Source organism: Panthera pardus, unplaced genomic scaffold (assembly GCF_024362965.1).
Source record: "Panthera pardus isolate Hobbes unplaced genomic scaffold, ASM2436296v1 HiC_scaffold_2, whole genome shotgun sequence".
Lineage (NCBI taxonomy): Eukaryota > Metazoa > Chordata > Mammalia > Carnivora > Felidae > Panthera > Panthera pardus.
The window spans coordinates 12,559,800-12,572,281 of NW_026526765.1; the positions used below are offsets into that span (position 1 = coordinate 12,559,800).

Here is a 12,482-nt window from a genome sequence, read left to right on the forward strand (position 1 = left end):
GGGTGGCGTGGTTTAGATTCGCAGGTGGCACCCCAGAGCTGTGACTCCCTGACTGCTTTCAATGGAGATTAGAGTTGGGGCAGAGTTGGGGATTGGAAATATTGACCCTCCTGCTACTCTAAGCAAAAGGCTTGACTAAGGCAATGAAATATACTTCAACGGAAGAATGGATTTTATGGGCCATTCGTGTGCGTAAATGATGCTTCCTTCATGGGAGGCGGCAGGGCTCGTTTCTGTAATGAACCAATAAACCTCTTCTGGAGAAACCCAAGACATTCTTTCCACGTTAGTAGAATTATCTTTTGCTTTCCTTTTTCTTTTTTAGAATCAAAATGGGAACTGTCTTTGTGCATCTGTGTGTGTGTGTGTGTGTGTGTGTGTGTGTGTGTGTGTGTGTGTGATTTCTCTACTACTTGTTGTTGCTGACCCATCTCTGTCTTAATGGAACCTGGTAGGATTATAAAGTGTTAGAATGTACTTTGTGGAGTTGGTGTTATTATCTGTTGGTGACAGACCGTTACAGCAACTCATGCAATGAATTGCTGTGGGTCAGTGAATTCTCTTTTTTTCTTACTGTTACTAACACACTGAATTTTATCTCTTCTCAGAGGGTGTGTTTGGCTGTTTTATCCATTTATCATAGGAGATTCAATTAAAATGTAATTTTCATTTCAGTTTTTAGAAGTTATGTTCAAGGTTTTATCTCCTCTAGTCCAATTTTCTGTAATTACTAACACATTGAATTTAGTCATAGAATATTGAAGTCTAGGGGCGCCTGGGTGGCTCAGTCAGTTAAGCGTCCGACTTCGGCCCAAATCATGATCTCATGGTTTGTGGGTTCGAGCCCCACGTCGGGCTCTGTGCTGACAGCTCGGAGCCCGGAGCCTGCTTTGGATTCTGTGTCTCCTTCTCTCTCTGCTCCTCCCCTACTCACGCTCTGTCTCTCTCTCTCAAAAATAAATAAACATTGAAAAAAATTAAAAAAAAAAAAAAGAATATTGAAGTCTACTGTGTACCCAGCACTAAATTAGTCCTTGTATACTGCCTTTTTTCTCTTCCTGCCTTCCCCCACCTCTTCTAGGACGTGAACTATATCAAACGTAATTTATATGTCTCCTCTTCTTGACATTCCTCTACAACGTGGAGTAATACTCAAAGAAACCCTTTGTTGGGTATTATTGGCTCAGGGTCAAGAGTGTGCAGTCTTTGATCAATTACTAACTCTCTAACCTTTGGGGTCTTCAACCATAACATGGAAGTGCTTTTAATAAGAGTATCTTAGGCCTCTGTGACAATGACATGTTTTGTATAAAATGTTAACATATTGCTTGGTAGATGGTGAGTGCTAGATACAAATTATTCCTGGTTGTTATTAAAACTAAACCATGTGTGCCCCCAAACACTTACTGAATAAGTCTGTTCAGCACTGTGTAGTCAAATACATCGTTTTGCAGTGTCTGTTCCTAGTCAACGCTAGAAATGAAGAGTTTTGACTTCCTGAACATTCTTAGCATATTAATAGAGTTCCCCGGGTTAATATTAAATGGTACTGCCCTCCGCCATTTAAAAAGTATTTTGAAGTGAGAATGACCGCTTCTTGAATGATCTGGGTTAGTTTGTTAAGAAGCTGCGACCGAACGCTTCTTCCACAGCCGTTCTATTTCCGTATCTAGCACTCGGATAAAAACCACATTTCTAAGATAATTGCTTGAGGACAAATTCTGAGGGACAGACGCTCGTATCAGCCAGGTATTCCCTTGGCTAAGTTGCAAGTTAAAGAATTTGATTAAGGCTCAGTAAAAACTCTCCTTTCGAGAACCTTACCGACCAACTGGGACCTACACTGCCTTGTCAATAGAAATGAAGTTTCCGTGGCTCTCGTCCTCCCTAACGGGCTCCACTTCCAGCATTGTCCTCCAGAATCTAGTCAGCCTTTGGCTGTACCTTCTAGATCTCTAGCCAGAGAACAAAGAGACTTGGCTCCTGGGCCTTTAGAGGGGGAAAATCAGAGTTCAAGACCAGCTTATTTCATATCAGTGTTACATAATCAGATGCAACCAGAGCCGTGGTTTTAGAGATGAGTTGATTCAGGAGCCACTTAGGGCTTAGTACAGGCAGAATTTTGCTGATTGATTGGGTATTAGAATAAAAGAGTCCCGGGGTGCCAAGGTGGTTCTGTCTCTGCCCCACCCCTGCTCGCACACACGCCTGATCTCTCTCTCTCTCTCTCTCTCTCAAAATAAATAAAGAAGTAAATAAGTAAGTAAGTAAATAAATAAATACTTAAAAGAACAAATAAGAGTCCGGGCATCTTCTACATTTCCGCTGTGGATGAATGGTCGAACGGGGGATGCAGTTCACCCATGAGAGGAAACGAAGAGGAGCATGATTTGGAGGCGTGATGGTGTGTTCCAGATTTGCTGAGTTTGGGGGTGACCATGGGATGCCCAAATCGGAATGTCCAGTGGACATTCAAGTCTGGAGCTTGAGAAGAAATCTGGGGCAGAGAGATTTTGGAGCAGCACCCTGTAGTTGAAATCGCTAGAGCGCACGGGGTTGGCCAAGGAGCACACATCTTAGGGAATTATACTGTGAGCCTGTGCAAGCCACACTTCTGTCTTAGTGCCCCGCATGCTGTGGCTGTTCCATAAACCTTTGGTGAAAACGGCAAAATACTGATTCCATAAACCTTTGGTGAAAACGGCACAATACTGATTGCCTCACGGAGATCAACTGTTTTCTCATTTTGGCTCCATAGAAATGACAAAACGTTTTTGCAGGAGGATAAAGAGGATATGGTGTGTGGTTATGAGAGATATTAAGCACTGTTTACATGCAGGGAGCTGAGGGAATTTATGAATGAGTTTCAGAGAGCCCACGGAGACTTGAAATTATATGCAGAAGGGGGGGAAGGAGCCATAACTTTGATCAGATTCTCAAAGAGACATGAAAATTATTGACTAAATGCCTGTGATCCTGGAGGCAAGTGGAGGGAACAAAGATCACATCGGAATAACTCAGAAAGCCAGACAAATCACCTAGACAATGAGGGATCCCAGTTCCTGTGGGCTACACTTCGCCCTGTGCCGGTGTTGTATAATTTCGGAGGAATTTGGGGGTCAGGAGTTTCATAGTGTGGCTTGGCAGAATCAAAGGCCAAAATATGATGAGTTCTGGATGTGGATAATCTTCGAAGGACAAGGAACATAGGGAGGATTAAGGGTAATTTCCAAAATCTGGCCACTTCCTCCGCCAGAATATTCCCTCTCCTGTTTACTGCAGATAATGAGACGAGGAAGGCACTGTTGAGAATATTTAACAAAACATTCCTAGTTACTTGACGTAGGAGTAACATTTTTGTTTTCCTCTTCGGTATACTTTATTTGTCAGAGAAGTTTGAGGTTCGCAGCCAATGGGAGAGGAGGATCTGGAGATTTTTCATTTTCCCCCTGCCCCTGCCCCGCCACCCTCAGAGCCTCCCTTGTTACCCGCATTCCGCACCAGAGTGGCCCAGTTGTTACAGCCGAGGAACGTACATGACGCGTCATTATCACCCAGAGGCCAGAGTTCACGCTAAGGTTCACTCTTGGTGTTGCGCATTCTTTGGGTTTGACAAACGCGTAATGACACGGATCCACAATTAAAGTATCAGACAGCATCGTTTCACGGCCCTGAAAATCCTCTGCGCTCCACACATTCATACCTCCCTCCCTACTCACCCTTGGCCGTTGCTGATTTTTTTTTCCTTTTTACTGTCTCCATATTGCTGCCCTTTCCAGAGCGTGATATAGTTGGAATCATACAGTATGTAGCCTTGTTAGACTGACTTCTTTGTCTTAGTAGAATGCATTTAAGGTTCCTGCTTGTCGTTTCGCCAGTTGATAGCTCATTGGTCTTTAGCACTGATAATATCCATTTGTCTGGATGGACCACAATGTATTCAGTCACTTGGCTGCTGCAGGACATCTTGGCCGCTTCCGCGTTTGGGCAATGAGGAGTAAAGCTGCTGTAGGGGCACCTGGGTGGCTCAGTCGGTTAAGCGTCTGACTCTCGGTTTCAGCTCAGGGCATGAGCTCATGGTTCGTGGGATTGAGCCCCGAGTCAGGCTCTGATGGTGCAGAGCCTGCTTGGGATTCTCTCTCTCTCTCTCTCTCTCTCTCTCTCTGTCTCAAAATGAATAAACATTTTTTTAAAGCTGCTATAAACAGTCACGTGTAGGTTTTGTGCAGATGTAAGTTTTCAACTCCCTTGGGTCAATACCATGGAATGTGATTCTGGATCATGTGGTAAGAGTACGTTTGGTTTTCTAAGAAGCCTCCAAACTGTCTTTCCAAGGGACAGTGGCCTTTTGCATTCCCACCAGCAGCGATTGATGGTTCCTGTTGTTCCACACCCTTGCCGGCTTCTCGTGCTGTCAGCGTTCTGCATTTTGGCCATCCTGACAGGTGTGAAGCGGTATCTCGTTTTACTTTTCCTTTCCTTGATGTCATGTGATGGGGAGCATCTTTCTACATGCTTGTTTTCCACCTGTGTATCTTCTTGGGAGAGCGGCATTTTTAACGAGAGGGTAAATGGCAAGTTTTCGCGGAGACGTGAAAGCACAGTAGATACAACACAGCAGGGACCCCAGGCCAAATGCAGATCTGTTCGTGGCATTTCAAAAACCAGTTTTGTAGTCCTTGGATTGCTCGCTGCATAGAGGCTAGAAAGGGTTGGATTATTGAAGAGGAAAAGAGATGATAAAAATGACTGTCTTGGGGTGCCTGGGTGGCTTGGTCGGTTAAGCGTCCGACTTCGGCTCAGGTCATGATCTCACGGTCCGTGAGTTCGAGCCCTGCGTCGGGCTCTGTGCTGACTGCTCAGCGCCTGGAGCCTGTTTCAGATTCTGTGTCTCCCTCTCTCTCTGCCCCTCCCCTGTTCACGCTCTCTCTCTGTCTCAAAAATAAATAAAAACGTTAAAAAAAAATTAAAAAAAAAATGACTGTCTTTAGAGAGAGCTCTTGGTGATATGAAGACCCCCTTCCCCGGCCGTAGGGGATGGGAGGGATGCCTGCCCTTCCCCTCAAGGCCACTGACAGGGGTTCATCCTGACTACTGGCGGTGCTCCCTGAAGTGAGAAGAGTGACAGAGCTATGGGGTTTTGCTCTTGCCCGAAAAATCTTCCTGGCTGGCTACTTCAGGGCACAGAGCAAAGGGAGTTTATAGGGAAGAAAAATGCGTGAGTATCGCCCAAGGACACGAAGCGAGCTAAGGGCCAGATGGTCTTAGATGCCATTAAATAGGTTCTGCTGGGGTTTGCTAACTGTCAGCAGAGGAAAGCCAGTGGGGGGGGGGGGGGCGCGGATCATTGGACCTCGGGTTGTCAAGGGAGCAAGTGGCCAGCTAGAGAAAAGTGCCTCCTTGATATCAAGGGAACCGCCACGAGAGGGACTGACACACAGTGAGGAGGGGTAACCCCTAGACTCCAGAAAAATGCCGTAAATATTAGCCAGACCCAAGCTCTGTGCAGGTCAAGTAAGATTTCTTCTTCTCGTCTTGTTTCTCCTCCCCCTAGGACTCTGTTTGCTGAGTTTTCATCCAGAAGCCGGGGAAGAGTTCCCCCCCTTTGGATATACTCTAATGGGGTAGAGGAGGACTAAAAGAAATTATGCTTTGTGAGTCCTGCTCATTCTTCGTGCCCGTTATGCATTAAAGGGGGGACACAATGAGAAAAACAGTTTGAAAAATTCTTGATCCTGTTTATTTCTGAGAACATGCCTTTCTTTTAGAAGGAGCTTATATCTCAAGGAATACTCTACTGTTCTTCATCAGCTAATAAACGAGAAGAAATAGCCCCGATTGTGCTTTTCAGTGGGTTTGTTCTGCTCAGAAAACTCAAGCGAAGACTGGCGTCTTCAGGGGGTCAACCGAAGATGCCAGAACCCACTCTTGTGTCTTCCAAGGCATAATTACATTGATAGGAGTCGGGGGGGAGGAGGAGGAATAATTGGTTTGTGCTAAATCATAGGACAGAAATCAACAGATTCAACTTGACGCCGAAAGTCAAGTTTTCAAATTACTGGCATTCACGAGCTCAGAATATTAATGGCAAATGTGCTTAGGGAACCTGATACTCTCTCTTCTATGCATCCTGGCATAGCCCTGTATTTAAATCTACTTAAATGCATCTACTCTGACTATGAGAGGCCTCACACAGGCCAGTGTACACTTGGAGGGGCCGGCAGGGAGCAGTGGGTCAGTGACATCGTCTTGGTATGATTCCAGCTAAAATGTGGGGGAAATCATTTTGTTTGCTTCCTTGTGGGTTTACACAAACTCAGAAAGCCTGTTGGGGTAATTCTTCCGTTCAGATGTAGAGACAGTGTCTATTAGAGGAGCCAGTAAAAAAAAAAATGTCGATGGAGAAGAAAATGAAAATGTATTCTTATGAGTGGTAGACAGAAGAAAAAATTCTCGAGGATAAACAGAAGGAAAAAGCACACACACTTTTTATTAGCGTACAGGACTAAAATGATTTGCAGATGTTCGGCTGAGCGTTGCACATAAAACATACTTATATACCTGGGCTTTTTTTCCCCCTCACTTATTTTAATAGCTGAAGCATCTTTCTCTTGCGAACAGTTTATTCTAATGGCAATAAAAATGCAACAGCCCGACCTCATCATGCCCAATGGCGAAAGGCTTCTGTGGCGCCTTAGCTGACTTTGTAGGGTTGAGCTCTGGTGGCTGATGGCAATCATGTCTCACCAGGCACTTGGATGAATGAGGTTGTAAATAGGGAGCCACAGGAAAATAGCACAGCTTTTCAAATGGGACTCAGCTCTCGAGTTTCTCCTCACCCACCCCCCCACGTGAAGTCCAGAGCAAGGATGTCGGGCCATCTTGGATTTCACAGAAGCCTTCCTTAAACTGAGTGATCCCTGCCAGTCTACATAGTGTTTCGTTGTTTCCCGGCTACCTATTTTTAAGGTGGCTGTGGGTCATCTGTGAGTTTACCATTTGGGCTGCCATATTTTATCTTCGATAAAAGCTTCTGTTGATGAGGGAGACAGATGGGGGAGGCTTGGTATCCTGGAAGAGATTTCGTTGGACAGTCGGTGATGTTTTATGAGGGTGTGGGCAGATGTTCCCCTGCTGGTTCATCCCCCTGTCGTGGTGCCTTCCTGAGAGGAGGTCATCTTTCCAACATACCTCTCCTAGGCTTTCTTTTGCAAGTCAAAGAATGCTATGTAAATAATATTGTGATTACTTTATAAAACACTGGCATTCTGCGTGTAACTCAAAGTTATTCTTTTTTGAGTTTTTTTTTTTAATAATTAACACGGTTCCTAATGAGGATCCTTCATTATACTCTCTTTAAGAGTTTTCAATAAATATAAACTCAAACTCAAAAACTGTGAGATCATGACCTGAGCTGAAAACCAAGAGTCGGACGCTTAATCGACTGAGCCACCTGGGCGCCCCTTTTATCCATTTTTTAAAAACGTTTTTTATTTATTTTTGAGAGAGAGAATGAGACAGAGAATGAGTGGGGGGGGGGGGAGAGAGAAAGACACACACACACACACACACACACACACACACACACACGCACACACAGAATCCCGAGCAGGCTCCGCGCTGACGGCAGTGAGCCCGGTGTGGGGCTTAAACCCATGAACCCTGAGATCCTGACCTGAGATGAAGTTAGACTCTCAACTGACTGAGACACCTAGGTACCCCGATTATCCATTTTTCCCCCAGACTAATATGCAAATAAAGCACCCTGCTGGGTTTAACAGTGGTCACTGGAATAGATTATGGAAGAACCACTCTGGGGGAGATGAAAAGTCTTGAATCGAGCACTTTGCCTTAATTGACAGGAGTGATAGCATTAAAGAACTCATGAATCAGGGTCAGAGTTAACTTTCTCTTTTGCCTTCCAAACAAACACTTGTTCAACCGAAGGAACCCTTTTAAAAATAAAATGCCTAAAGTACATTTCACTGATTGGCTCTCTAGTCCTTTTGTAGGGCAGTTTGTCCCTGGCCATCAAAATTTTAAATTTGCTTTTAAATCTTTTACAGGGCCTTCTTACTTCTTGGCATCTGACCTTTAGGAAGACTTATTGGTTTGTTTCAACTGTATGGGACTAAGTCCCAATGTTTCCTCCTAGATTAAAAGTAAAACTCTCACCTCCCAAGGGGAAGTCTCCCGCCTACCTCTCTGATCCCCTATTCTTCCCCCTGCTTCGAGGGAGACCAGCCAAGCCCTTAGCAGCTCTCCCATGTTCCGGGTATAATGATGTTCAGTGGTAGGAGAAAAAGAATGAAGGTAAAATGTACCTTCCCTAGGGTTCATCGAGTTGTAAGATTTTTCTCTCATTTACTCTCTTTCTTTCTTTCTCCCTGCATGTGTGTATGTGTGTGTTGGAGCCCATTCGCTCATGTGCCCACGTGTAAATATGAACCTGCGTATACTGTATATTTTTTTGGCTGAATTGTTTACAAATACGGTGCAGATATAATGATCCCGCTCTCCCACATGAATCTCTTGGGAATAAAGACATTCTCTTACATAGTCACAATGCCAGTATCCCATCCAATACTGTTTGTATTCAAATATAGAGGTTTTTTTTCTTTTCTTTTCCATTTTCTTATGCATTCAATTGTGTTTTTGGACATGGAACATAGTTACGAGGTTCCAAAGTTAGAACCGTGGGTATAAAAGGTGCAGTCAGGGAAGCGTCGACCCCTTCCCCATCTCCTTATCCCCTCCTCCTGTTCTTACTCATCCCTGTAGGAAGCTATTTTCATTCCTTTCTAGTTTACCCGTCCTCTGTTTCTTGTTTTAGAGGTAAGTTTGTGAGTGTGGATTTCCTTTCTCCTTCTTACTTACACTAAGGACAGCATGCTATGTATACTCTTTGCAATGGAGCTTTCTTTCTCTTGCCTTCTTTTTAATTTTTTGTTTAATAATATATGCTGGCTATGACTCCCTGTAAGTTCTGAGAATCTTTCTCTCTAAATGAGGACTCCTTCGTTGACAGATAGAACTCTTTAGGAAGTAGGATAATTGATGGGGCACCTGGGTGGTTCAGTTGGTTAAGTGTCCGACTCCTGGTTTCGGCTCAGGTCGTGATCTCACGGTTCCTGGGATCGAACCCCGCTGGCAGTGCAGGGCCTGCTTGGGATTCTCTCTCTCCTCTCTCTCTGCCCCTCCCCCCACTCCCGCTCAAAATTCATAAATAAACTTTAAAAAATTCTATCTTCAGTTAACATATAGCACTATGATTCCTTATGTATTTTCAAATAATTCTCATGCAGATTTTTTCATTTGCTTTTCATAAAACCCTATGGCGTCAAGTGTGAGTGTCTGTACATTTTTTTGATGAGCCCATTTTATGTGATTAACACGTGGAGGTCCAGAAGGCGTGGGAGACTTTTCTGCCATCACCCATTAGACTTTGCCCTGAACGTCCTTCGTTAGCCTTGTAATGACAGGTTATTTCTAGTCACAGTTCTAGCACCTTCCATAATTTAATATTTTCCCGATATAATTACTGTAATTATTTCCTCGGGGACATATGCTCATGTATTCCCATCCAAGTACTAACCAGGCCCGACCCTGCTTAGCTTCCGAGATCAGACGAGATCGGGCGCGTTCAGGGTGGTATGGCCGTAGACTGCTCATGTATTCCCTACACTTAGACCTAGAGTTATCATTCTTTTAGAGTAGTTTCAACATTTGCGAAGAGCCAGAAGTTCCAAACTCCTGATTTTTTATTTCCTAAATCGTAGTGACCTTTTGTGACAGTGGTAGACATGAAACAGAGAGATCAACTTCAGAATCTATAAGACCTTGTGCCTATCTTGATGGAGACAAACCTAAAGTGTTCCAAATTGCAGATTCCTTTTCTGCTTCTTAACCATGAGATACACTAAAATATGAACAGGGATTACTCTGTTTTATGGTAATGTCCCCATGATTTTTATGCTCCTTTGTGCAAACAGAAACGGTGATTTGCTTTCGGGATACAGAAGAACTGGTCTCCTGAGCTAGGACAGGTTGGGACCTCAGCATGGTGAGTGGGGTTGACGTACCAGATGCCGGATGCCCTTTTCGTGCTGAAGAAAGATTTGAGGTTCCTGATCAAGAGAAAGTCTAAATATAAGTTTAATGGATGGGGAGTTGGCGGTGGAAGAGAGTCATTTTCTTCCAGTGTTTCCAAAAGGAAATCAGCAACCAACCCCAATTTAGTCCAACAACCGTTTATATGGTTTTTAATATATAACAGGCTTCGAGCTAGGCATTGGGGACAAACTGGTGGATGAAGCACATTCTCTCCTTGTAAGACTAGTCTACCAAGGGCAACATTATTCACTCAGGTCTGTGTCTTCATGCAACCGGAAACATGCAGGGGGAAAGCACTGGTGGGTCAGTGGGCATTTGACCAGCAGGGTCTAGTTATCAGTCCCAGGCACGGGAGGGTAACAAATGAAGCAGGGTTAAGCTCAGTGAGAAGGGCTGTTGTGTAGTGACGACCATTGGACCACTGAGCCGGAGATGGGATATCTGTTTCTTTTAAAGTCTTCCAACTGTTTTGAAATGGTTCTCAAAATTAAATAGGCCCAGGACATAAATGCACTGGGTTGGCCAGATTTGCATTTGCTGCGTCCTCTGTCAGCAATTAGACTGCCCTTGCTTACTCATCCATACTTGCCGCCTATTTCAGTAGGTCAAGGGAATCCCAAATGAGCACTCACCAGAAATACACTCAAGTGGTTCTATGTGACAGTCAGAGTGTCCTTTTAAGAATTAATCATTTCATAAGCCATTTTTGACAATTACTGTTTTTCGTTGTCTGGTTGGATACTGCAGTTGCGTCTAGCATGTTGTTAAGACATCCGATAATGCCAGCTCAGACATTTTTTGGTGTAACATCTGCAACACACACACACACACACACACACACACACACACACACACACCATCCCTCCGCACATACCTTAAATGCCACCAAAAAATAGAAAAGAAAGAAAGATACATTCTATTACTTTAAGTTTTGGACCTAGGCTTATGTTTATGATTCATTTCAAAGTAGGATATGGATACATAATTTGCTTGTGGGTAGGGAAATTAAACAGCCCCCGCTGGGGGTTATGTCTAGTCTTGGAACATTCCTTGTGCCTCTTTATTGCTTAAGAGCACAGCATAGTGTCCTGTGAATTACTCAGCAGTTTGCCTTCCTATGTGCAGCATGCGAACTTCACCTTCCCGAGCCCTCATTCGTTTTAGCCCATCTTATGTCTCATTTGTTAAATTTTTGGTTCGAGGTGCCAGTATGTATCTCCTTTCGTGTTCCAAGGTAAAAATCTACCAACGCCTGACTCTGAAGGATTATTGAGATTTTCTTTATACAGAGGAGGAAAGAAAAGGATCTTCCCGGAGACACAGCCCCTTGCATGCCGGATACCTTTTGTAGGCAGAGATGGGTTGTCCCCGCCCTACTGTTTCTGATCCATGGGAATACCTTTAGAACAATGAGGAAAACAAATTTATTCCTCCTTATCCTATCCTCTCCGCTCACACTGCTTCCATATTTCCTATCACATAGGCCATCGTCATCCTGGTTCAGGCACCAGTCCTGTTACTAGGTCAGTGCACAGACCTTTCTTGAGAGTGGGCCCTGTGCCAGATACTTTACTAGCCCTTCGTTTCCTAACTTAGCGTGATCTTAGGAGTGATCTAATGCTTTACTAGCAGATATCAGTCCGTAATTTAGAAAGGGGAATTAGGAGCGATGGACCCTGAGACTGGATGCCGCAGTAGCCTGGGAATCAGCACGAACAAGACCCAAGGCCCCTCCTCGATACCCTACTCTAGCAACAGCCTTGCCCACCAATCAGGTTGGCAAGAGAGCTTCAGCCCAGTGTGCCTTTTTTATTTATGTTACCATCTCTGGTTTTTCTCTGGGCTTATCGCCTCATTCATGGTGAGGGTTGCAGGCTCCGTTTTAATTCACCAGCCTTTGAAACGTACACACAGATGACAGATTAAATCGAACAATAGCACTTTGGAAGGGCAACGGTCTATTTTCATATGGATTGCCATGTTCTTCAACCGAATGTGACTATATTTTTGCTGCTTTCAATTTTTAATGATTCTGATCCTTCTACCCTCAGCGTTCCCCTTAATTTACTACTGAGATCATTTATTGATTCCTCACCGACATTTAGTACGTATTTATTGAATGGTTGCATCTGGCATCATGATAGATACTCTAGGAATAAAATAGATACTGTTCTTAATATGTTTGGAGTCTGGTTGTGAAGGCAGAACTTACGTGTCTTACAGTCACGAAATACATAGAAAAAGGTGGCCGGCAGAGTGTACTGGTTATCAGTATAATAATGGCAATTCCAAGAAGGGAAAGACCGTGACGGCTGTGGGAACTGGAGGGATCGTGCAGAGTGGAAGGAGTTGAGCCGATTCGTGGATGT

General features: G+C 44.2%; 1 protein-coding gene across 1 annotated transcript in view; it reads left to right on the top strand.

Moving 5' to 3' along the window:
- Positions 1-12,482, top strand: part of FBXL7 (F-box and leucine rich repeat protein 7) — a 388,365-nt gene that overhangs the window by 24,558 nt on the left and 351,325 nt on the right. The window lies entirely within an intron of this gene.